The 25,555-nt window shown below is 37.8% G+C and overlaps 1 protein-coding gene and 1 pseudogene across 5 annotated transcripts in view; one reads left to right on the forward strand and one right to left on the reverse strand.

Annotated features, from left to right (window-relative positions):
* The window catches only part of LOC146404291 (calcium-activated chloride channel regulator 1-like), a 29,993-nt pseudogene extending 10,461 nt beyond the window's left edge, over nucleotides 1-19,532 (reverse strand).
* ODF2L (outer dense fiber of sperm tails 2 like) overlaps nucleotides 1-25,555 on the forward strand; it is a 604,788-nt gene that overhangs the window by 41,797 nt on the left and 537,436 nt on the right. The window lies entirely within an intron of this gene.

Here is a 25,555-nt window from a genome sequence, read left to right on the forward strand (position 1 = left end):
AGGAAATTTAAAATGTTGTTTGTTGCAACATAATTTTTGACAACAGGTTGAAAATCACTAAAATGTTCAGTAATGGGAGGTTATTTGACTAAATTATAGTCAACCATTAAAACTTGTTTCATGGAATAATTTTTTCCCTTGGGGAGTGTTTAAGGTATAGTAAGTAAGAAAATCATATTATAAAACGTTACATAAGATATAATCACATTTTTGAAGAGGAAAAAACAAATGCATGAACAGAAAAAAGACTGGAATGATGTACATTCAGTGGCAGAATTATGGGTGATTTTTGTTTTCTCTTTTGCTCAATTATGATATTTCTAGTTTGTTAAAACTAAAGGTTAAAGAATAAGCATCATCCATAATCTAATAACCTTAAATAATAATTATTTTATTTTAGTATTTTGTCTTCCAGTGCTTGTCTATATAAAAATCACTGTATTAAAATTTATTAGAATAATAAAAAATATATTTTAGTTAGCATAGTAGAACTAACCTAAGATTAAATTATATTTGTTTGTTTGTTTGTTTTCCCACTGTACAGCATGGGGATCAAGTTACTCTTACATGTATACATTTTCCCCCCACCCTTTGTTCTGTTGCAACATGAGTATCTAGACAAAGTTCTCAATGCTACTCAGCAGGATCTCCTTGTAAATCTATTCCAAGTTGTGTCTGATAAGCCCAAGCTCCCGATCCCTCCCACTCCCTCCCTCTCCCATCAGGCAGCCACAAGTCTATTCTCCAAGTCCATGATTTTCTTTTCTGTGGAGATGTTCATTTGTGCTGTATATTAGATTCCAGTTATAAGTGATATCATATGGTATTTGTCTTTCTGACTCATTTCACTCAGTATGAGAGTCTCTATTTCCATCCATGTTGCTGCAAATGGCATTATGTCATTCTTTTTTATGGCTGAGTAGTATTCCATTGTGTATATATACCACATCTTCCGAATCCAATCATCTGTTGATGGACATTTGGGTTGTTTCCAGCTCTTGGCTATTGTGAATAGTGCTGCAATGAACACACGGGTGCATGTGTCTCTTTTAAGTAGAGTTTTCTCCTGAGATATGCCCAAGAGTGGGATTGCGGGGTCATATGGAAGGTCTATGTATAGATTTCTCAGGTATCTCCGAACTGTTCTCCATAGTGGCTGTACCAGTTTACATTCCCACCAACAGTGCAGGAGGGTTCCCTTTTCTCCACAACCCTTCCAGCACTTGTTATTTGTGGACTTATTAATGATGGCCATTCTGACTGGTGTGAGGTGGTATCTCATGGTAGTTTTGATTTGCATTTCTCTTATAATTAGCGATGTTGAGCATTTTTTCATGTGTTTGCTGGCCATCTGTATTTCTTCCTTGGAGAACAGTCTATTCAGGTCTTTTGCCCATTTTTCCATTGGTTGATTGGCTTTTTTGCTGTTGAGTTGTATAAGTTGCTTACATATTGTAGAGATTAAGCCCTTGTCCATTGCATCATTTGAAACTATTTTCTCCCATTCTGTAAGTTGTCTTTTTGTTTTCTTTTGGGTTTCCTTTGCTGTGCAAAAGCCTTTCAGTTTGATGAGGTCCCATGGGTTTATTTTTGCTCTAATTTCTATTGCTTTGGGAGACTGACCTGAGAAAATATTCATGAGGTTGATGTCAGAGAGTGTTTTGCCTATGTTCTCTTCTAGGGATTTGATGGTGTCCTGTTGTATATTTAAGTCTTTCAGACATTTTGAGTTTATTTTTGTGCATGGTGTGAGGGTGTGTTCTAGTTTCATTGCTTTGCATGCAGCTGTCCAGGTTTCCCAGCAATGCTTGCTGAATAGGCTTTCTTTTTCCCATTTTATGTTCTTGCCCCCCTTGTCAAAGATTAATTGACCATAGGTGTCAGGGTATATTTCCGGATTCTCTATTCTGTTCCATTGGACTGTCTGTCTGTTTTGATACCAGTACCACACTATTTTGATGACTGTGGCTTTGTAATCTTTCTTGAAGTCTGGGAAAGTTATGCCCCCTGCTTGATTTTTGTTTCTCTGGATTTTTTGGGCAATTCTGGGTCTTTTGTGGTTCCATATAAATGTTTGGATTGTTTGTTCTAGTTCTGTGAAAAATGTCATGGGTAATTTGATAGGGATTGCATTGAATCTGTAAATTGCTTTGGGTAGTATGGCTGTTTTTACAATATTGATTTTTCTAATCCATGAACATGGAATATCATTCCATTTCTTTACATCTTCTTTAATTTCTTTGATTAAAGTTTTATAGTTCTCGGCATATAAGTCCTTTACCTCCTTGGTCAGGTGTATTCCAAGGTATTTGATTTTTTGAGGGCAATTTTAAAAGATATTGTATTTTTGTATTCCTTTTCTAATATTTCATTGCTGGTATACAGAAATGCGATTGACTTCTGAATGTTAATCTCATATCCTGCTACTTTGCTGAATTTATTAATCAGTTCAAGTAGTTTTTGGGTTGAGTCCTTAGGATTTTCTATGTATAGTATCATGTCATCTGCATACAGTGATAGTTTTATCTCTTCTCTTCCTATATGGATGCCTTTTATTTCTTTTGTTTGTGTAATTGCTGTGGCTAGGACTTCCAAAACTATGTTGAATAGCAGTGGTGAGAGTGGGCATCTCTGTCTTGTTCCAGATTTGAATGAGAAGGCTTTCAGTTTTTCTCCATTAAGTATTATATTTGCTGTGGGTTTGTCATAAAGGGCTTTGATCATGTTCAGGAGTCTTCCCTCTATACCCACTTTGGCGAGGGTCTTGATCATGAATGGATGTTGGACTTTGTCAAATGCTTTTTCTGCATCTACTGAGATGATCATATGATTTTTGACTTTTTTTTGTTAATGTGGTGTATGATGTTGATTGATTTGCGTAAGTTATACCATCCTTGTGAACCTGGGATGAACCCTACCTGGTCGTGGTGTATGATTTTTTTGGTATGTTGTTGGATTTGGTTGGCTAAGATTTTGTTGAGAATTTTTGCATCTATATTCATCAAAGATATTGGCCGATAGTTTTCTCTCTCTCTCTCTCTCTCTCTTTTTTTTTTTTTTTTTTTTTTGGTCTTTTTGCCATTTCTTGGGTTGCTCCTGCGGCATATGGAGGTTCCCAGGCTAGGGGTCGAATTGGAGCTGTAGCTGCCGGCCTACATCAGAGCCACAGCAATGCGGGATCCGATCCGCATCTGTGACCTACACCACAGCTCACGCCAATGCCGATCCTTAACCCACTGAACAAGGGCAGGGATCGAACTCGAAACCTCATGGTTCCTATTCGGATTCGTTAACCACTGTGCCATGACGGGAACTCCATGATAGTTCTCTTTTTTGGTGTTATCTCTGTCTGGTTTTGGAATTAGGGCGATGGTGGCATACAGAATGTCTTTGGGAGTGTTCCTTCTTCAACCTTTTGAAAAAGTTTAAGGAGGATGGGCACCAGATCCTCTTTATATGTTTGATAGAATTCACCTGTGAAGCCATCTGGTCCTGGACCTTTATTTGTAGGGAGTGATTTTATGACCTCTTCAATTTCATTTCTACTGATGGGTCTGTTCAGTTGGTCTGTTTCTTCTTGATTCAGTTGTGGCAGGCTGTAAGATTCTAGAAAATTGTCCATTTCTTCCAGATTGTCAAATTTGTTGGCATATAGTTGTTCATAGTATTCTCTTATGGTTTTTTGTATTTCTGCTGTATCCGTTGTGATTTCTCCTTTTTCATTTCTAATTTTGTTTGAGTTCTTTCTCTCCTCTTCTTAGTGAGTCTGGCCAGGGGTTTGTCAGTTTTGTTCACCTTTTCAAAGAACCAGCTCTTGGTTTTATTAATTTTCTCTATTGTTTTTTGAATCTCTATTTTATTGATTTCCTCTTTGATCTTTATAATTTCCTTCCTTCTGCTGACTTTAGGTCTTTTTTGTTCTTCTTTTTCTAATTCATTTAGGTGGAGGGTTAAGTTGTCAATTTGGGATCTTCTTTTTTGAGAAGGCCTGTATCGCTAAGAATTTCCCTCTGAGCACTGCTTTTGTGGTGTCCCATAGATTTTGAGAGGTTGTGTCTTCATTATCATTTGTCTCAAGGTAGTTTTTAATTTCCTTCTTGATTTCCTCACTGACCCATTGGTTTTTTAGTAGCATGTTGTTTAGTCTCCATGTAGTAGGTTTTTTCTCATGTCTTTTCCCGTGGTTGATTTCTAGTTTCATGTCATTGTGGTCAGAGAAGATACTTAAAATAATTTCTATGTTCCTTAATTTGTTGAGGTTAGCTTTGTGTCCCAATATGTGGTCGATTCTTGAGAATATTCCATGTACACTTGAGAAGAATGTATATTCTGGTTTTTTTTGGATGTAGTGTCCTGAAGATCTCAATTAAGTCTAACTTTTCTATTGTTTCCTTTAGGATCTCTGTTGCTTTATTGGTTTTCTGTCTAGAGGATCTGTCCATTGATGTGAGGGGGGTATTAAGTTCTCCTACTATGATTGTATTCTCATCAATATCTCCCTTTATGTCTGTTAATATTTGTTGTATGTATCTGGGTGCTCCTGTATTTGGGGCATATATGTTGACGATAGTAACATCCTCTCCTTGGACGGATCCCTTAATCATTAAATAGTGTCCTTCTTTGTCTCTCTTTATGCCTTTTGTTTTAAAGTCTATTTTGTCTGATACGAGTATTGCAACTCCTGCTTTCCTGTCATGTCTATTGGCATGAAATATTTTTTACCACCCCTTCACTTTCAATCTATATGTATCCTTTGTCCTAAGGTGAGTTTCTTGTAGGCAGCATATTGAAGGTTTTTGCCTTTTTATCCACTCAGCCACTCTGTGTCTTTTGATTGGAGCATTCAGTCCATTGACATTTAAGGTGATAATTGATAGGTGATTATTTATTGCCATTTTAAACCTTGTGTTCCAGTTGATTCTGTGGTTCTCCATTCTTCTATTTCTATTAGCTTAAATACTTAATTAGGAGAGCTAACAAATAAACATCTTACTGAATTCATGCTTCCAGGTTTATCAAGTGCCCAACAGATTACTCGCTGTTTGGACTTGAGCAGTGAAAATGTAGGATGAGGTGGTGGATTCATTTCTGTCATGGGAGATGCTTTCTGAAATCATCAAAGTCTGCGATCACAGCCCATGTGCTTCTGCCCTTGCAGATTGTCTTGCAGGTTTGGAGCTTCTGTATTGTGTGTTTTTGCCGCACAAAATTCGGTCACCTGGAAAAATCAGTTGAAAGACCATAATATGGTACCTAATGAGACATCACCTTCCTTTCCAAATACACATCCTTCACAGCATTTTGTCTCCTGACGACTTAAAGTTACTTCAGAATCTGACATCACTGGCACACTCGAGTGGAGAGGAAACACAGTCAAGCCATCAGTGTGCTCTGGAAAAGTATTTGGCAGTTCTTCTCGGCACAGGTGGATCATGGCTCTGCGGTTGGGGGGATGATGTTGGCTCAGCTGCTTAAGTTAACTTCTTACTTTCCTGTCTAGACTCGTGGGGGCTCAAGCCTTGAAATAAGTTTAATGGAAAAAGGTACAGGATTTGCAGTAATTTTTAGCTGCCCCCTAAAAGAGGGATAAAGAAAATGGCCTTCTTTGGTTGCCCAAGTATTTTCTGTGTCTTTATAGTTGATTGAAAAACTTGAGAACAGATATTCTAACAACCTCAAATGTTATTGGCTCTGATGAACTCAGAGATAAATAAAATAATACTCCTGAAAAAGTAATGAAAATGGTGAGACAAAAATAAGGAAATGTGGTTGCTTCTCTTTTAGTTGCAAATGGTAAGTTGTATCCAGTAATTCTGCCCCGTCATGTTTCATTACTATAGAATCTGTGAAAATCCTTCAAGTTTTGAAAACTTAGTAATTTGGAAAAATACCAGCATAAACTAGGATAGCGTTCGGGAAGAATTTGTCTTGCAGTAAAGCTGCAGCTTTATAAATATTATTTCATTTTTTTAATGCCACCCCCAATACAAATCTCCAGCTGTAAGCTCAGATTTAGAACTAAACTATTAAATTTGAATGCCTTTTATTCAGGTGTTAAGAGTTTGTCTTCCTTCTGTTATGTTTCTGATTTACACTTCCCAGAAGGGGTTGCATTAGATGAGGGAAAAATGCAGTTTTCAGTCAAAGCAGTGATTTGTAAGGATCTTGATGACCTGGCTTCTCCAGCTGTGGGCACTGCCTTCATTCAGGGTCTGCAGGCCCCTTCTCTGCCCTCGCCATGGCCTTCCAGCTGGCCTCCCTGGCTCCAGGATCATCTCACTCCATTTTGTCTTTCACAGTCGTTGCAATTATCTCCCTGAAAGAACTAGCTGATTACATCACCAGTCTGAAGCTGATAAAATAAAATCCAAACACCTTAGATTTGCAGGTTCCAGTTTCTTGTTTCAGTCTCATTTCCTGCTTCTTGCTCACATGTATACCTTGCTTCTCAAACCCTGAACTTTTCCCAGTCCTTAGGGTATGCCAGGAACTTTCACAAGGCTCTCTCTAATCCAAACAGAAAAGTGGAAAGAAATTTTGTGCAAATTAGAAAAAGGTGCCCCTGTCTCAATTCCTTTTACTGCTATCTGCCTGAAAATGATTCTAATAAATGTTAAAATCTTTAGTGTCTGTGATATGAGTAATTTGGGCAGTGCTTAACTTCTCCAGTCATGTACAACATATTTTTCTGTTCTTTGTTTTTGTAAACTTTTTTCTTTGCCGAGAATATCCTTCCCATTCTTGTTTTGGCAAGTTCATTCTTATTTTTTCCCCAAATCCCAGCTCAAAACTCATCTCTAGAAACCATTTTCTGACCTCTAATTGGACATGTTTGCTGCATGCTCATAGCATTTGAATTTTCTCTCTCTTCCTATTTCCTATACATATACTTTTCTCTTTTTTCTCTTTCTTTCTTTCTTTCTTTCTTTCTTTCTTTCTTTCTTTCTTTCTTTCTTTCTTTCTTTCTTTCTTTCTTTCTTTCTTTCTTTCTTTTTTGCTTTTTAGGGCTGCATCCATGGCATATGGAGGTTCCCAGGCTAGGGGTTGAATCGGAGCCATAGCTACAGGCCTATGCCACAGCCAAGCAACGCCAGATCCAAGCCACATCTGCTACCTACACCACAGCTCAGGGCAATGCTGGATCCTTAACCCACTGAGTGAGGCCATGGGTCGAACCTGCAACCTCATGGTTCCTGGTCAGATTTGTTTCCACTGCGCCACGATGGGAACTCCTGGTATATAGTTTTCTTATAGCTCTCTCTATCTCTCACTAAGTGGAGTTCTTCAAGAACAGCTATGTTTAATTCTGTATTTTTTCAGCTCCTGATGCAGAGCTGGGCATGGAATGGGAGTAACTAAGTTTATAAAGAAAGGAAGTCATGGACTTGAACGTTTATTATTTCAGGTCATATTTCTCCAGGGCTGAGCTTACGCCCTGGGTACAGATACTCTGCGGTATATTTAGTCCATGTTGTGGTAATTAGAGAGTAGTGTTACTCTGGACAAGATGTGTGGTTAAAGCACAGCATTTATCTCTGAACCATATCTTACATAGTTAGTTGCCCTCTCTATTTTCAGCTACAGGATATTCTTTCTTCACTATTATTTATTTCCCAGGTAGGCAACATGAGATATATTTTCCTAATCGAATGCTTTTAGAATTTACAGTTTGGTACAGAAAGTGTATATTCCAATTATCCTTTTGTGTCACATGATCTGAAATCTGTTTGGATGCTGAAGTCCTTGGCTAGCCTTTGCTGATCCAGATTCAGCAGGTTAAAGTAAAAATTCTTGACTTTTGTTTCAAATATTTCCAGGAGGGGCTTTTTTAGGCTAGAAAATAATTTCTACTTAACTATCTCGTTGGATTCATTTAGGACTTTGAGAAGAAAATATCAAGTCTATATTTTCACTGAAGTCCTTGAGTATCCATGCCCTAGACTCCAAAACGATTCTAATCTCTTTGGAATAAGAGGCCTTTACGAACCTCTGCCCATGGAAGTCTGTATTGCTGGTCGTTTGGTGTGTATGTAATTTGCTTCTCTTAAATATTAGTCTTGCTATCTAGAGATAGCACACTTTATTTTGATTCGTTTTTGATAACTTCCATACATTTCACATTTAAAAGTCTTTTTTTACATGTTTAGAAATTTCATTAGATAACTATGTTTGCATTAATTAAGACTGGACGTATCCTGGAAGAGAGACAATTCCCTATTATCCAAATATTTTATAAACATAGAAAATTAAAAATTTTAAGTTTATTTTGTTCTCATCTTCTGCTGAGCATTGTGATCATACTTCACGTGTATTAGCTCTTATAAAATTAACAATGAGACTGCAAAGAAAGCATTATAATTCCCATTTCAAAGATGAGAGGGAACTAAGTTTCAGATTTAGCAATTTTCTCATAGTGACGTAGCTCAAAAATGACAGACTGGGGAGTTCCCGACATGGCGCAGTGGTTAACGAATCCGACTAAGAACCATGAATCATGGGTTCGATCCCTGGCCTTGCTCAGTGGGTTAACGATCTGGCGTGGCCGTGAGCTGTGGTGTAGGTTGCAGATGCGGCTCGGATCCCAAGTTGCTGTGGCTCTGGTGTAGGCCAGTGGCTACAGCTCCGATTCAATCCCTAGCCTGGGAACCTCCACATGCCACGGGAGCAGCCCTAGACATGGCAAAAAGACAAAAAAAAAAAAAAAAAAAAAAAGAGAGAGAGAGAGACAGACTGGGTTTTGTTGTCAGGCCTGTCTGACTCTAAGGCACCTGTCCTTATCTACTGAACTTCATACATTTAAACCGGGTATTTCAGGTGAAACGTGTTATTTTTTAACTGGCCAGACTGGTGATTGTGAACGTTCCTTTTTTGTCTGGTCAGTAGAGACGGAGCCGTTAGTGTTTTCACAAGCTCACTCTGCGGTCGATTGGTGCGCTTTCGTACGAAGGTGGTGGGAAACAGGGAATGTCCGTGCTTTCCAAAGCTACAGATGAGCTACTTTGGAAAAGCAGTGTGACTAACACTTAGAAGAAGGGATTGAAAAGCAAGGTCATTCTCGGCGCACGTCCGCAGAGGTCAGATGAGGTAAGGGCTGTTCTGAGAAATTCTGTGATACTCGTGAGAAGGGTACAGTTCTGCATCTGAAGGAAAAAAATCACAGGTTAGTAAGAAAGGGCGGCATGATTTCCAGACACAAGACTGGATAAAGGAGATGTTAGTTAAGTATCTTAGTAATTTTCCTTGTTTCTTGGAAATCTGTTGGTATGTATCATTTCATAGTGGAAAATCCAGCTTCCCTAATCAGTTTTCCTTCAAGGGTTCCTTTGTGAGATGAGAACAAGAAGGTTCGGAGCTGAGGACGCAGGTTTGATCCCTGGCCTTGCTCAGTGGGTTAAGGATCTGGTATTGCTGTGGCTGTTGGTGTAGGCCGGCAGCTACAGCTCTGATTCGACCCCTAGCTTGGGAACCTCCATATGCCACAGGTGTGGCCCCCAAAAGACAAAAAATTAAAATTAAAATTAAAAAATAGAATAAAAAGGGTTGGGGAAAAAATGTAATTGTAATGTATACATGTAAGGATAACCTGACCCCCTTGCTGTACAGTGGGAAAATAAAAAAAATTATAAAAAAAAAAGAATAAAAAGGTACTTATGGTGTGGAGACTTTGCACAAACACAGTGGATTCTCTTGCAGTCTGGGCTTCTTCTGGGACGAAGGTACCTTTTGCTTCATGCAGCCCTGTCTGCCAGTCAGGGCTGCACAGCCTTGTTATACAGCGGCCTCCCTGGCATTTCTTGACGACCACGTTGATACCAGTAATAGGAGTTGGACACCTGTGATGAAAGAATTGGGTTACATTTATGTATGAAGACCAGAGAAATTAGGATAAAGATTAACACTCTAAATCATTCCCTCAATGATAATTGCTATAGCTCACGTGCCAACGCTCCATTTTGGCAGAAGTCGTACAGTGTTCTGCCCTGTGTACCATCGATTTCAACAAGAACAATGATGTTAATTCATACTTTTTCATATCCGCTGCTCATAATGTGATCACATACATTTATTATTCTCATGACCTTGAGCTAACGTTGGTGATTCCTAACTCACAGGAATGCTGTGAAGATTGAGTGAGTTAAGAGATGCAAAGGCTTCCTAGTGGGGAGGGGGGAGCTGATGTTGTGCTTAAAACCCCCTTAAATTTCTTATGTATGGTACACATATGCATGTATATACCCACATCTAAATACTGCTATGTAGACATGCACATCTATACATACATACATGTATACTATACCTGTCAAAACGTGTGTGGTTTCATGTTCACAGCGTTTTACAATTTGCATTTGAAAACTACTGAGCTAGACCGAAGGAAGCAATACAAGTAAACCCTGCATGGAAAGGCGCGTGCATTCAAGCCTTTCGGTCTTGAGGACACGGTAACTGTCAGGTCACACAAGGCAGAGAATGAGGCGGGGCGGGTGAGGGGAAAAGATCCTAACGATTCTTGTTCATCACAGGATTTACTCCTGTTCTGTGTTAATATTAAACTCTATAGCCTTAATCCATCCTAATAAATGTGCTTGGATTGCAAGGATTAAAGGAGATGGTTAGCCATGTTTTTCAAGAATAACCCTGAAAGTTAAACTTTACACTGCCTCCAGCAAAGTGCCTGGCACACAATTAAGAGCTCAATAAATGTTATTTTAGATACTTGTTTACTAATATATCTTTTTATGACCAATAGTTTACTAATATATCTTTTTATGACCAATAAGGACACTCCTTCATTTTTCCATTTATTTATTAAAATTTTGTTGTTTGATAATTCTTTATTTCGCTTTTACTTTGTGCCATGCCCAAGGCTAGCAGATTAAAAGAAAATCCGTCCTCAAAGATCTTGTCTGGTAGGGAAAATAAACTTACACAGACAATTGCTGTCCAGTGTCAGAGAAGCCCATACACATTGCTTGGGGAACGGTGTCAAGGACATCTAACCCACATGGAAGGAGAGGAAAGACGCGCAGGGAAGGAGCATTTAAACTGAGTCTTGAAGGATGAAGAAGTATCATCTGACTAAGGGAGGCAATTCTGGGAGGAGGTGAGAGGAATAAATGTCCTGGGTTGGGAGTCCAGTCTGTGCGAAGGATGCTAGGCAGCTCAGAAGAAATAAAGCAAACAGCACAAAGGGGACGGGAAAAGGCATTTTCCTACCTCCACCTCCTTCCTCTAATATGTTTTTTATCCCAAGCACTTGCTTCTATTATGCTGATTTATGTATGTCTTTAATAGTCTTTATTCCATGTGCTTGATATTTTAAATTTAAATGTATCATCTATTCATAAATAAGACCTGTTTAAATTCACCCAGAATTATGTTTCTTAAAAAAAAAAAATCAATTTTCTCACTTATTCTCATGAAAAGTACTTTTTTTCCTTAAAGCTTAAGATTAAAAGTAAAATATATTTAACATGAGGCTCTAACAGTTTGATTTCAGTGTAACAGATTCATCTTAAAAAGTTATGACTCCAACAGAATAAAAGATTAGGTAGGAACCTGAACTCTAATTCTCAGATATCTTAAGATTTAGGTTACAATGTTTTTCTTTCTCCTTCCTCTGACAGTAACATATGTTAGGACACCCCCGTGAATACTGAAATGATTTCCAATTTTTAACTGATCTTGATTCCACGGTGTAATCCCAGGAATTTTTGGTCACACGGAGAGTGGCAGGTGGATATGTCATTTAACTGTACGAGTGTTCAACCACTGAGATAGCCTTTGCTTGTCCTGTAGAGCAAATTAAAATGTCATAAGTGAAAAGTTTTAAAAACAGTTTTGTTCAATAGAATGATACCTTGTTGCTTCAATAGTGTTCTTTCTGGAAACAGAATGGCCAGCCCATATTTTACTCCTCACATATTCCCCATCGGAGATGGACAAATACGCTGCCATTGCACTTATAAATTGGTGTGTACAATGCAGGCATCCCCGATTTTTGAAAGTTCACTACTTTACTTTTACAAAAGACCTGCCTTAGTACTTGTTTTCACTAATGGAAAGGCATTTGAAGAGGATTTTTGCTTTCATGAAAAAAGGTGAAAAAATGGAGTTCCTGTCATGGTGCAGCAGAAACAAATCCGACTGGGAACCATGAGGTTGCAGGTTCGATCCCTGGCCTCGCTCAGTGGGTTAAGGATCTGGCGTTGCCGTGAATGGGGGTGTAGGTCGCAGATGAAGCTCAGATCCCTCCTTGCTGTGGCTGTGGTGTAGGCTGGCGGCAGCATCTTCAATTAGACCCCTACCCTGGGAACCTCCATATGCCACGGGTGCGGCCCTAAAAAGACAAAAGACATAAATAAATAAATAAATAAATAAATAGAAAGAAAGAAAGAAAGAAAAAAGGTGAAAAAAATAAAAATAGTATTCAGTGTTTGTTTTGCAGCCAGCAGTTTAGAGGCAGCGCACACCCAGAACAGGGAGCCTGGCCCCACTAAGCTCCTTCCCTGGGAACTGCGTTCAGCATCTCAGCATGGAGCCCTACAGCTTTGAACTGTATCTGTGAGCATCTGTGCTTTCTCTCTACATATTCTGTGCATCTATTAACAAGATGTATCCTAAGGTAATTGTTTCTTTGCTAAAGAAAATTGCAAAATTGCCGTTTTGACTTATGAAAGGTCTCACAGGAACACTACTTTTGGGTAGTGGGGGAAGCCTGTATTTAAATACAGTTTCCTTGTATTTTAAGTTCCCCTACCCCATATCCTAATCTAACTGAGTTAAGGAAATCTAGAAATAAACAATCTTCACTAGGCCAAAGAAGTTAAAATGGGTTAGTATCAACAACCTAATTTTATTATTAAACATACACACATAAAGAAATATAATTAGGTTAAACATTACTAGTAAATTTCCAAAGGTATGAATTAATAACTTTTTTCCTTTAAAAATTAAAAAAAAATCATCAATCACAGTGTTACATTTGTTGCCAGTAGAAATAAAAATAGAAGTATAAAATATATATCCCTACCTGGGGCCCCATAGTTTGGCAAATTATTAGGCAACAAGAAGTTTGGAGTAAAATGTATGTATTGTCCTTTTTCTCCACATTGTCCGTATTGAAGTGTATGGGGATGTTCTCCATATTTTAGGCAAAGGATTGGCAACTATGACATCTGCCTAAAAAGCAGAAGAATAAACAAAACATCCCAAGAGCAATAGAAGCAAGGAATTTTTTTATCTCAAATAAGACTTGTAATATTACTAATATAAATACTAAAATAGCGATTAATAATTCCTAAAAAATTATGAGTGTTAATCTTTAAAAATCACAGGAAGAAAGAGGCAGTTTAGGAGCTCGGTAAAACGCCTACCTGGTCATTTGATTCTTGTTTTGGTGTTAAGTACTCAGATTTTGACTTCCAGGTCACTGGAATTAAAATGCTTACATTCCTGAAATAAACTCTTTGTTTGGTGGCATGAAACAAGTAAGTAGAAGCTTCAGTTACCATTTCCTGGCAAAATTAAAAATATCTCATGATAGAAATTATACAATGAAATGAACATGAACGCTTAGGTACAAACGAGAAGGTGTTAATATAAGCCCCTCTCCTCAAATATGTCAGCAAAGACTAGATGAAAAAATAGGTCATATTTTAGTTCATCTCTCTAGTCAATTCTTATTTTCATATACCTAGAAATTCAGTTCTTTCTTTCTTTTTTGCCTATCCAGACCTGCATTCAGTAAATGGGTTGTAGCGGGGAGTAAGGGTGCTGGGTGAGGTGTGAAGGGGATTAAGACAAGAGTTTGTTGGCAAGTTGCTTATTGAATTGAACAGAGGTGCCTATAATTGGGTTGGGAGTTTACAGTTTGGTAGATTTTATACTGTTGTTAATTGAAAAAAAATTTGGCTATGTTTATTTTGAGTTATCTTCTCTTATGGAATATGTTCATAAAAGATGAAGTTTTACCAAGCAGTAATTTTCTAAAAATAGATAGCTATCACTGGATTCAAGTTCCAGTTTTGCCACTCTGTATGACTGTACAAATCACACAACTTCTCTCATTTATACAATAAGGGTAATTAATAATCTCTGTTCTTGACTATGTCATAGGGGTTTTGGGAGGATTAAAGAAAATAGTGTTGGGAGTTCCCGTCGTGGTGCAGTGGTTAACGAATCCGACTAGGAACCATGAGGTTGCGGGTTCGGTCCCTGCCCTCGCTCAGTGGGTTAACGATCCGGCGTTGCCGTGAGCTGTGGTGTAGGTTGCAGACGCGGCTCGGATCCCGCGTTGCTGTGGCTCTGGCGTAGGCCGGTGGCTACAGCTCCGATTCAACCCCTAGCCTGGGAACCTCCATATGCCGCGGAAGCGGCCCAAGAGATAGCAACAACAACAACAACAACAACAAGACAAAAAAAAAAAAAAAAAAAGAAAATAGTGTTGGAGTGCCATATATGAAGCGTTTGTTTTACTAACTAATGCAAATAAGATTAGGAAGTAAGTCAACTTCAAAAACACATAATATTTTCTTTAAGATCAGATACATAAGAATTTCAAAATTTTCAGTGTTGAGCAAGTATGAACAACTGAGAAAAATTGAAAAAATGTATAATGAACCTCTAAAGCTAAAAATGGGTTAATTACCTAAACATAAAAGTAACTTTATAAAGATAATTTTTTTTTTTTTTGTCTTTTTAGGGCTGCACCTGTGGCATATGGAGGTTCCCAGGCTGGGATCAAGTTGGAGCTGTAGCTGTTGGCCTGTGCCATGCCACAGCCACAGAAATGTGGGATCTGAGCCGTGTCTGCAGCCTACACCACAGCTTACAGCAATGCTGGATCCCCAACCCACTGAGCAAGACCAGGGGTTGAACCTGCATCCTCGTGGGTACTAGTCAGATTCATTTCTGCTGAGCCACAACAGGAACTCCTATAAAGATAAAATTTTGAAATAATTCTCTACTAGCTCTAAGGTCTTCTGTTAGCTTAATGAGTTAAAAAAATATTAGTAGTTTGGTCTTTAATAACTCATTAGGGGAATAACTAATACTATTAATATATGATAAATAATACCTATACTAAGCAGATATTTATCTTGATAGTTTAGATGCATACTACATAAATGATGAATACTGTCAAAGCAATTTTGGATAGTCACAGCTGTGTGAATGGGTGTATTTGCCTGGATAACATGAGTTGAAAGTATGCTTCCTGATATAAAAATAAATGGACAGTAAATTTTTCTCTTACCTTTGTGTTTTGAATGAGTCTTTCACCTTTGGGCACACTGGGGTTAATTGCAGTGGCAATGCCATCACATCCATAGTTATTCAAATTTACTGTTGAGCTGTGCACCCCAGGCAAGAGATGCGCAGTTAGGAACACTAACACTCAGACTGAGCATCATTCTGCAGATGTTGCAGTAAACTTGTTGGAAATGTAAGGAGAGTATGTATGTACCTGCTTAACCTAGAAATTTGACTCTAGACTCAAATATTTGCATAAATATAATGTCTAATTAAATATTTTGATGGACTTCCTTATATTCTAAAGCATTGTTTAGTTTTTAAGTAGCAATAGGGATTATGTTCAATGTTTATCATACTTTTTTCTGAGACAGCTAAATTGTTAAGTGCTCATTGAAATGAGCAGTTCTTTTGGATTATTTGTGTAGTCGTCATCCACATCGTGGTGGCGGCTCTTTGTCGTCGTCGACTGGTATGAGGTATCTTCCAGTCCTGGGGTCTGTTTATAGCAAAGTATTCTGTGCGAGGATGAGGAACTGAAATGAAAAGCACCAGGAAATAACAGATGAAAAGGACCTGATTAAAAAGCAGAACAAAACAAACAAAAATGAATTAAGGAACTAGAATGGGAGTGGCAGTGAGTTAGGGTTTCTCTTCCTTTTTTAGATGGGAGTGATACAAGCACAGTGATTGAGGACAGCTATGGGTTAAGGGGGAACTGGATTTTTTGATTACCTTCTGTGATGATTATTCGGGTATTTTAATTTTCAAATAGCACTGAATGCTTTAAGTCCTCAAGTAAACTTAATATGCTTCAATCAGACTTCTTTTTTGTTTTGAACACAAATCTGCCAATGATTTTTAGCTTGACATAACTGTACACATAGCATTGTGAGCTGGCTTTGGAGTCAGATGACTCTAAACCTGACCTTTGCCTTGGTCATTTAAGTCTTGTGATTCTTTTTTAAAATTGAGGTATAGTCACTGTGCATTATTATGTAAGTTTCAGACATATGACATAGTGATTCTCAATTTTAAAAGATTATATTACATTTATAGTTATTATAAAATATTGTTTATACTTCCTGTGGTGTACAATGTATCTTCTTAGTTTATATGTTTTATACATAATAGTTTGTACTTCTTAAACCCTCTACCCCTATTTCTCCCCTCCCCTCATCTCTCTCCCCACTGGAAACCACTAGTTTGTTCTCTATGTATGTGAGTCTGTTTCTTTTTTTGTTATATTTACTAGTTTTATTTTTTAGATTTCACATATAAATGAAATCATGCAATATTTGTCTTTGTCTACCTCATTTCACTTAGCATAACCTCCAATTCCATTCAAGTTGTTGCAGATGAGAAGATTCCATTCTTTTAATGGCTACGTAGTATTCCATTGTATATATGTGCCACATCTTTATCCATTCATCTGCTGATGTACACTTTACTTGCTTGTACATCTTGGCGATTGTAAATAATGCTCCAATGAACATTGGGGTGCATATATCTTTTCAAATTAGTGTTTGAGGTTTTTTTTTTTTTTTTTTTTTTTTGGATATATATCCAGGAGCGGAGTTGCTTGGTCATGTGGTAGTTTTCAGTTTTTTTGAGAATCTCCATACTGGTTTCCACAGTGGCTATACCAGTTTGCTTTCCTGCCAACAGAGTGCAAGCATTCTCTTTTCTCTACATCCTCCCCAACATTTGGTATTTATGGTCTTTTAAATGATAGCTGTTTTGACAAGTGAGTCACATGATTCTTAGTAAAATTGTGTGGCCCTTTTTAGGTCTAGTTTATTTTCTGTGGTATTGTAATAAATATGGATGTTTAAATGAGTGAATATATGGAAAGCACTTCACACAAGATTTCTGACACCTGATAAGCACTCAATAAATGTTACCCATTATTATTAAACATTATACATTTTATTATGTTTCCAAAACTCACATTAAAATTTTGGCAGTTATATCCTATGTTTTTATTGGCTTCTCTTTTAAAATTTTAAATATAGTTATCCAATATTTAGTTGGAGAATGAGGAGTCACTGAGCCTGCCAGAAAAAGACTAGAGGAGGAACCGTCTGTCAAAAGTGAAATTAAAAGCTCTTTGCTTGTATCCTTTCCTTGTTGGTCCACTTTCGGTGTGGTCTCAACATAAAACCTTCTCAAACATCCACACTAGAAGTAAGCTTTCTTTCTTTTGAACTACCTGAAGCCATTTATTACATACTACAGGTATTGTATTTGTTGTAATTATTATACATAATATACCTCCCCTACTAGATAATAAGCTCGTGGAGGGAAAGAGATTATTCTTTTCTGAGTTTAACCTCTCTCAACATTTCCTTAAACCATAAAATGTGGACAATAATACCTGTCTGGAAGGTATCTTATGAGGAGTAAATGAAATAACACATGAAAGCACTTACATCATAAGTGTTTGGTACATTGTAGGTGCTCAATTAATGCTTAGTCCATGCTTTTCCTTATTTCTTTTAATTCATATGAAAAAATATATGAATGCTTAGTTCCCTGATATTTTTAAATTTAACATATAATTTTTTATTATAAAATGGGAATATTTTCCGGTTTTTTTAATTCAGTGAATTTTATTATATTTATAGTTGTACAGCCATCATCACAACCTAATTTCACATTTCCATCCCCAACCCCACACATTCCTGTTTTTAAAAGTCAGTGTTTAATGTTCTATGAAAGATGCTGTCTCGTACATTGACTCATTAGAACATTAATTAATGCATTTCTTTCTGGAACACAGACTAACAGTATTTACCTGAAGATTTCAAAATATCCTTCCTCCCAGTATCCCACTTCAAGAAGATTTAGAATAGAAATATTCAAGGAGATGGGTAAAAATTTATTTAAAAAGGTGTTTATCAACACATTAGCTAAAAGAATGAAATATTGAAACAATCTTATAATTCAGTAGGAGGGGAATTGCTGAGACGGGATAAGCGCCTAAAATAGATTGCTGTAAAACCACTGAACATAATTTTCACAGCTTTTTAAGGATATGGCGAAATGCAAAAGACTCATAAAATAATATTAAGTGAAGAAGTTTATGATATAGAACCTTTTCTCAAGTGTATCATCATCTCAATTATGTGCTATATGTGTGATATATGTACATATGGCAGAAGGAAGCATCAAAATGTAAACATTTATCTCTAGAGTGAGATTATTGGTGATTTGTTTCTTTTATTTTCTATATTTTCCTTTTTTATTTTTAATATGCTTTTAATTTTTTAACAAATATTTTAAAATTGAGGTATATTTGATTTACAATATTGTATTAGTATCAGCTGTACAGCATAGTGATTCAATATTTTTGTAGATTATACTGCATTTAAAGTTATTACCAAGTAATGGCCGTATTTCCCTGTGTGGTAGCCTTTATCCTGTTGCTTACCTCTCTTATACGTAATCGTTTGTATCTCTTAATCTCAGCCACTCTCTCGCCCACCACCTTTCCCCTTCCTGACTGATATACACTAGTTTGGTCTCTGTATCTGTGAATCTGTTTTGTTACATGCGTTTGTTTGTTTTATTTTTGGATGCCATGTATGAGTGATAACAGAGGATATTTCTTTCTCTGACCTACTTTACTAGGCGTAGTTCTTTCTAGATCCACCCACATTGTTGCAAATGGCAGAATTCTATTTTTTATGGCAGAGTAGCATTCCGTTGTTATACAAACCAGTTCTTCTTTAGCCACTCATTTGTTAATGGACATATGAGTTGCATCCAAATTTTGGCTATTGTAAATTATGCTGCTACAAACATCGGGCTGCATGTATCTTTTTGAACTAGTGTTTTCGTTTTCTTTTTTCAGATAATATATCCAGGAGTAGAATTGCTGGATTTATCGAGAACCTCCACACTGTTTTCCATAGTGGCTGCACCAAATTGCATTCCCATCAACAGTGTGCAAGGGAGTTCCTGTCGTAGCTCAGTGGAAACGAATCTGACTAGCATCCATGAGGACACAGGTTTGATCCTTGGCCTCACTCAGTGGGTTAAGATTCAGGCATTGCCATGAGCTGTGCTGTAGGTCACAGACACAGCTGGGATCCAGCATTGCCGTGGCTGTGGTGTAGGCCAGCAACTACAGCTCCGATTTGACGCCTAGCCTGGGAACCTCCATATGCCGTGGGTATGGCCCTAAAAAGACAAAAACAACCGAAAACCAGTGTGCAAGGTTTCCTTTTCTCCGTATCCTTGGCAGCATCCGTTATCCTGATCTCTTTGATGGTAGCCATTCTGACAGATGTGAAGTGATACCTCATCGTGGTTTAGATTTGTATTTCTCTAATAATTAGCAGTGTTGACGCTCTTTTCGTGTGCCTGTTAGTGATCTGTGTGTCTTCTTTGGAAAAAGTCTGCCTGTTTTGTAATCAAGTGGTTGTTTTTTATTTTATATTGAGTTGTATGTGCTGTTTATATATTTTGGGTATTAACCCCTTATTGGTCCCATCATTTGCAAATATTTCCTCCCATTCGATAGGTTATCTTTTTGTTTGATATCCTTTGCTGTGCAAAAGGTTTGAGTTTCATTATGTCCCCTTTGTTTACTTTTGCTTTTATTTCTTTTGCCTTAGGAGACAGATCTAAAAAATATTGCTCCAGTTTGTGTCAAAGAGTATTCTGCCTATATTCTCTTTTGGGAGTTTTATGGTTTTAGATATTACATTAAGGTGTTTAATCCATTTGGAGTTTTTTGTATATGATGTGAAGAAATGTTCTGATCCCATTCTTTTACGTGTAGATACTCAGTTAGATACTCAGTTTTTCCAGCACCGCTTATTGAAGAGATCGTCTTTTCTTGACTGTATCCTCTTGCCTTCTTTGTCGGAGATTAATTGACCCTATGCAAGAGTTTATTTCTGGGCTCTCTATTTTGTCCCATTGAGTTATGTGTATGTTTGTTTTGTTTTCGTTTTTGTCTTTTTTGTCTTTTTAGGGCCACACCCAAGGCATGTGGAGGTTCCCAGGCCAGGAGTCCAGTCAGAGCTGTAGCTGCCAGCCTATGCCAGAGCCACAGCAATGTGGGGTATGAGCCTCTTCTGTGACCTACACTACAGCTTTTTTTTTTTTTTTTTTTTTTTTTACAGCAACACCAGATCCTTAACCCACTGAGTGAGGCCAGGAATTGAACCCATGTACTCATGGATGCTAGTCGGGTTCGTTAATCACTGAGCCACAATGGGAACTCCAGGTGTCTGTTTTTGTCTCAGCACTGTTCTGTTTTGATTACTGTGGCTTTGAATAATTGTCTGAAGTCAGGAAGTGTGATACATCCAGTTTTGTTCTTTATCCTCAAGATTGCTATGGCAATTCAACATCTTTTGTGATTCCATGTAAATTTTAGGATATTTGTTCTAGTTCTATGGAAATGCCATGGGCATTTGACAGTGATTGTATTAAATCTGTACATTGTTTCGGACAGTATGGATATTTTAACTGTTAATTCGTCCAATCCAAGAACACAGGATATCGTCCATTTCTATGTTGATACATAGATTGTACATAGTTGATGATTCTTCAACTTCTTTCATCAGTGCTTTATCGTTTTCAGAGTATAGGTCTTTCACCTTTTGGTTAAATTTACTACTAGGTATTTATTCTTTTTGATGTGATTTTTAAAGGGATTGTATTCTTGTTTTTTCTTTCTGATCATTATTAATGTATGGAAAAACAGCAGATTTCTATAAATTAATGTTGTATCCTGTAACTTTACTGAATTCATTTATTAGTTCTAATAGTTTTTTTGGTGAAGACTTTAGTAGTATCATATTATCCACAAACAGTGAAGTTTTACTTCTTCCCTTCTAATTTAGATGCCTTTTATGTCTTTATACTATCTGATTGTGCGTGGCTAGGACTTCCAATACTGTGTTCAATCCAAGTGATGAGAGTGGGCATCTTTGACTTACTTCTGAGTTTAGAGGAAAGGATTTCAGATTTTCACCATTAAGTATGAAGTTAGCTGTGGGTTTATCATAAGTGGCCTTTATTATGTTGAGATACATTCCCTCTATACCCATTTTGATGGGAGTTTTTATCAAGAATGGATACCAAAGTCTGTGAAATGCTCTTTCTGTGTCTGTTGAGATGATCATGTAGTTTTTAATCTTTCCTTTTGTTGATGTGGTGTATAACATTGATTGATTTGTGAATGTCAAGTTATCCTTGTGTCCCTGGAATAAGTCTCACTTATTCATGATATATGATCCTTTTTATATATTGCTGAATTTAGTTTGCTAATATTTTGTTAAGAATTTCTGCATATATAGCCATCCGAGATATTGGCCTGTAATTTTCCTTTTTTGTTGTATCTTTTTCTGGTTTTAGTGTTAGGGTAATTGTGGCCTTGTAGAATGAATCGAGAGTGTTTTGTCCTCTTCAGGTTTTTGGAATAGTTTCCGAAGGATAGGTATTAGCTCTTTGTTTGGTGCAGTTTCCCTGTGAAGCTAGGCGGTCCTGGACTTAAATTTGCGTAGCTTTTTTTCTTTTTTTTTAAACTACAATTTAATTTTATTACTAGTTATTGGTCTATTTCTTCCTGAAATTTCTTCCTGAAATTTCTTCCTATCTATTTCTTCCTGAATCAATCTTTAAAGGTTGTGTATTTCTTGTCCATTTCTTTTAGATCTAATTTGCTGGCAAATAACTGTTTCTATTATTCTCTTATGATTTTTTTTGCTTTCTCTGTGGTATTGGTTGTTACTGCTCCTCTTTCATTCTCTTTCCTCTTTTTTAAAAAAATTTGGGCCCTCTCTCTTTTCTTCATGATGAATCTGGCTAAAAGTTTATCAATTTTGCTTATGTTTTCCAAAAAAGCCGGCTCTCAGTTTTATTAATTATTTCTATCGCTTTTCTGATCTCCATTTTATTAATTTCCTCTCTGATCTTTATTATTTCCTTCCTTCCTGCTGACTTTGGGCTTTGCTTGTTCTTCTTTTTAATTCCTTTAGATGATAGGTTAGGTTGTTTATTTGATATTTTCCTCTTACACAAAGGCCTGTATTGCTATAAACTTCCGTCTTGGAAACTTAGGGCTGTCCTGTGATATCTCTTAGGTCCAACTTGTCCACTGCTTTCCTTACCGATTTTCTTTTTGCGTGATCTGTCCATTGATGTAAGCGAGGTGCTGAAGTCCCCTATTACGTAGTGTTTTTGTCCCTTTCCCCCTCTACGCCTGTTGACGCTTGCTTTATACATTTAAATACTCCTATACTGGGTGCGTCTATGTTAATGGGTATAATATTCTCTTCCTGTGTCCATCCGTTCATCATTTTATAATACCCTTCTTTGTCTTTTGCTATAGACTTTGCTTTTACGTCCATTTTGTCTGATATGGGTAATACTACCCTGTTTTCCTGTCACTTCTGTTTTCATGATTATCCCTTTCCAGTCCCTCACTATGTCTTAACTCTGAAGTGAGAATCTCACTAGCAGCCTATAGATGGGTTTTGTTTTTTATTCAGTCAGCCACTGTGTGTCTTTTGACTAGAGCATTTAGTTTATTGACATTTAAAGTAGTTATTGATAGGTATGTACTTACTGCCATTTTATTACTTTATTTCCACTTGCTTTTGCAGTTCTCTCTTTTATTCTTCTTTTAGTTTCTTCCCTTGTGGTTTGATAGTTTCCTTTGGTCATACACTTGTGTAGCTTTCTGTCTAGTGTTTGTGTATATATTGCCAGTTTGGGATTTATGGTTACCATGGGTTCATATATATTAACCTATAGCTATATTGACTTGTTTTAAACATGTATTCCTTTAAGTTCAAGCACAGTCTTAAAGATAAACATTTTAAATTCTCTTCTACGTTTGGTGTTTTTGATGTCTTTTTTGGACCACACCTGTGGCATATTGAAGTTCCCAGGCTAGGGGCTGAATCAGCCTATACCGGAGCTACAGCAACGTGGGATGGAAGCCACATCTACAGGCTACACCACAACTCACAGCAGCACTGGATGCTTCAATCCACTGAGTGAGGCTAAGGATCAAACCTGCATCCTCATGAATACTAGTCAGGTTCATTACCACTGAGCCACAACAGGAACTCCTTGATGTCATGTTTTATATCTTCACATTTATGCCTTTACTGGTTATTATAGTTGATTTTGTAATTTTTTGTTTTTTAACTTTTGTACTAGCTTAAGTGGTTGATTTTCAGTCTTTATACTGTATATTTGCCTTTTCTACTGGGATTTTTTCCACTTCCTATAGAGTCTTAGATTCTTACTTCTTATTATAGCCTTTTCTTTTTTTTTTATTTCTTTCTTTTTTTTTTTGTTTTTTTGTTTTGCTGCACCTGTGGATGCAGAAAATCCTGGATCAGGGGTTGAACCTGCACCATAGCAGCAATCTGAGCCCATGCAGTGATAATGCTGGATCCTTAACCCACTGTACCACAAGGGAACTCCTTCCTATAGCCTTTTCTTTTCCACTTAGAGGTCTTTTGAGATTTCTTTCAGGGTGGGTTTAATCTTAACTAACTCTTTCATTTTCGCTTGTCTGAGCTCTCTCTCCTTCCATCCTAAGTGGAAATCTTGCTGAGCAGAGTATCCTTGGTTGCTGATTTCCTCTTTTAACACATTGAATAAATCACGTCACTCCCTTCTGGCTCGCAAAATTTCTGCAGAAAAATCAGTGGATAGCCCTGTGGGGGTTCCCTTGTATATGACTCTTTGTTTTTCTTTTGCTGCTTTTAGAATTCTCTCTCCATCTTTAACTTTTGCCATTTTCATTATGATATGTCTTGATCTGGGTCTGAATTCATAGTTTGGGACCTTCTATGCTCCCCATCTCTGGATTTCTGTTTCATTCTCCAGGTTTGGGAAGTTTCATCAAATACATGCTTGTCCCCCTTCTCTCTCTCTTCACTGGAAACCTAATAATGTGAAGGTTGGTGCTTGATGTTATCTCAGAGATCCCTTAAATTGTTTTCATTTTCTGTCTTTGTTTTTCTTTTTGCTGTGACTGGGTGGTTTCTATTATTGCATCTTCAGATCACTTATGCATTTTCCTATGTCACTTAGTCTCCCATTTATTCCTTCTAGTGTGTTTTTTGTTTAAGTTATTGCATTCTTCAGTTCTCACTGGTTCTTTTTTATATTTTACAGTTTCTTGTTAAAATCCTCACTTTGTTCATCTATTGTTTCCCCTAATTCAGCTAGCATTTTATTACTAGTGCTTCAAATTAGTTGTCTGATACATTGTTTATTTGTTTCACTTTTGTTTTTTCAGGGGTTTTCTCTTGCTCTTTCAAATGAGACCAGTTTCCCCGCCCTTTGCTTTGCAAGAGTTTCTCCGTCTCTGTTAATATAGATGAAATACTGAATCTGTTTCAGTCTTGAAGGGATGTCCTTATTTGGGAGTGTCCCTATTCAGTCTGCCTGTGCCCACTGCCTTTGGTGGGAGAGTTGGATTTAATATGAATGAAATTACAACTTCCATTACAGCATACTGGCAGCTATCCTCTTGTTGGGAGGTAAGGCCAGAAATGCAGGGGCTGTGGCTGAACCAGGTGTGAGGTGCAGCTTCTTTTCTGCTCAGTGCTTGTCATCATCCTAGTGGGGATGGAGTTGGATCAAAGCAGAAGTCCTTGAACTTGGGTCCAACTTGGCTCTATCCTTTAGTGTGTCCACCCCCCTTTCCTAACACTAGTACCCTTGCTCTAGAGAGGAGTAGTGCTGGAGCAAGAGGCTCTCGGCTCACGTTTGAGAAAGGCTGTAATGGGCCTGCCGTAGACCAAGGTTGGGGCTGCCTCCAGTAAGCCACCTGTGCCAGTGCTTCCACCCTGCTCAGATGCAGCTTTGGGCCTGAAACTCCATTGTGACTCACTGCCAATTCTATCCCCAGCCTCTGGCACCCCTACCCTGTTGTGGAGCCATACCACAGGGTAGTTGGGGCCTGTGTGGGCGCTGGGCGTATGCTGGGCATGGGTTGTGGCAGTCTCTCCTTCATCAAAGATCGGGACCATCCCTGTGTGCTGCCTGGATAGATAGCAGTGATGGCCACTACTGCCCATTTAGATGCTGGCCAGGTCCAGGTTGCCTCTTCGTCTCATGGCTGGGCTCTCTTCCAGGTGCTGGCAGCCCTTGGTTCAGTGCAGAGCTATGAGGTCAAGTTAGTGGGGGCTCGGCTCAGGCTGAGTTGTGCACTAGGGTGCTTTGCAGAAAATAGGACAGCCACTGGAGCAGTTCCCAGCCCACCCGTTCTGCCCTGCCTCTGGTCAAGGCAGTGCCCCTGAACTCCTCATTGGCAGCGTCC

This window comes from Sus scrofa, chromosome 4, assembly GCF_054392235.1.
Source record: "Sus scrofa isolate SSC_HxYL_T2T_F1_AM1 chromosome 4, Sscrofa_HxYL_maternal_Yorkshire_Landrace_v2.0, whole genome shotgun sequence".
Lineage (NCBI taxonomy): Eukaryota > Metazoa > Chordata > Mammalia > Artiodactyla > Suidae > Sus > Sus scrofa.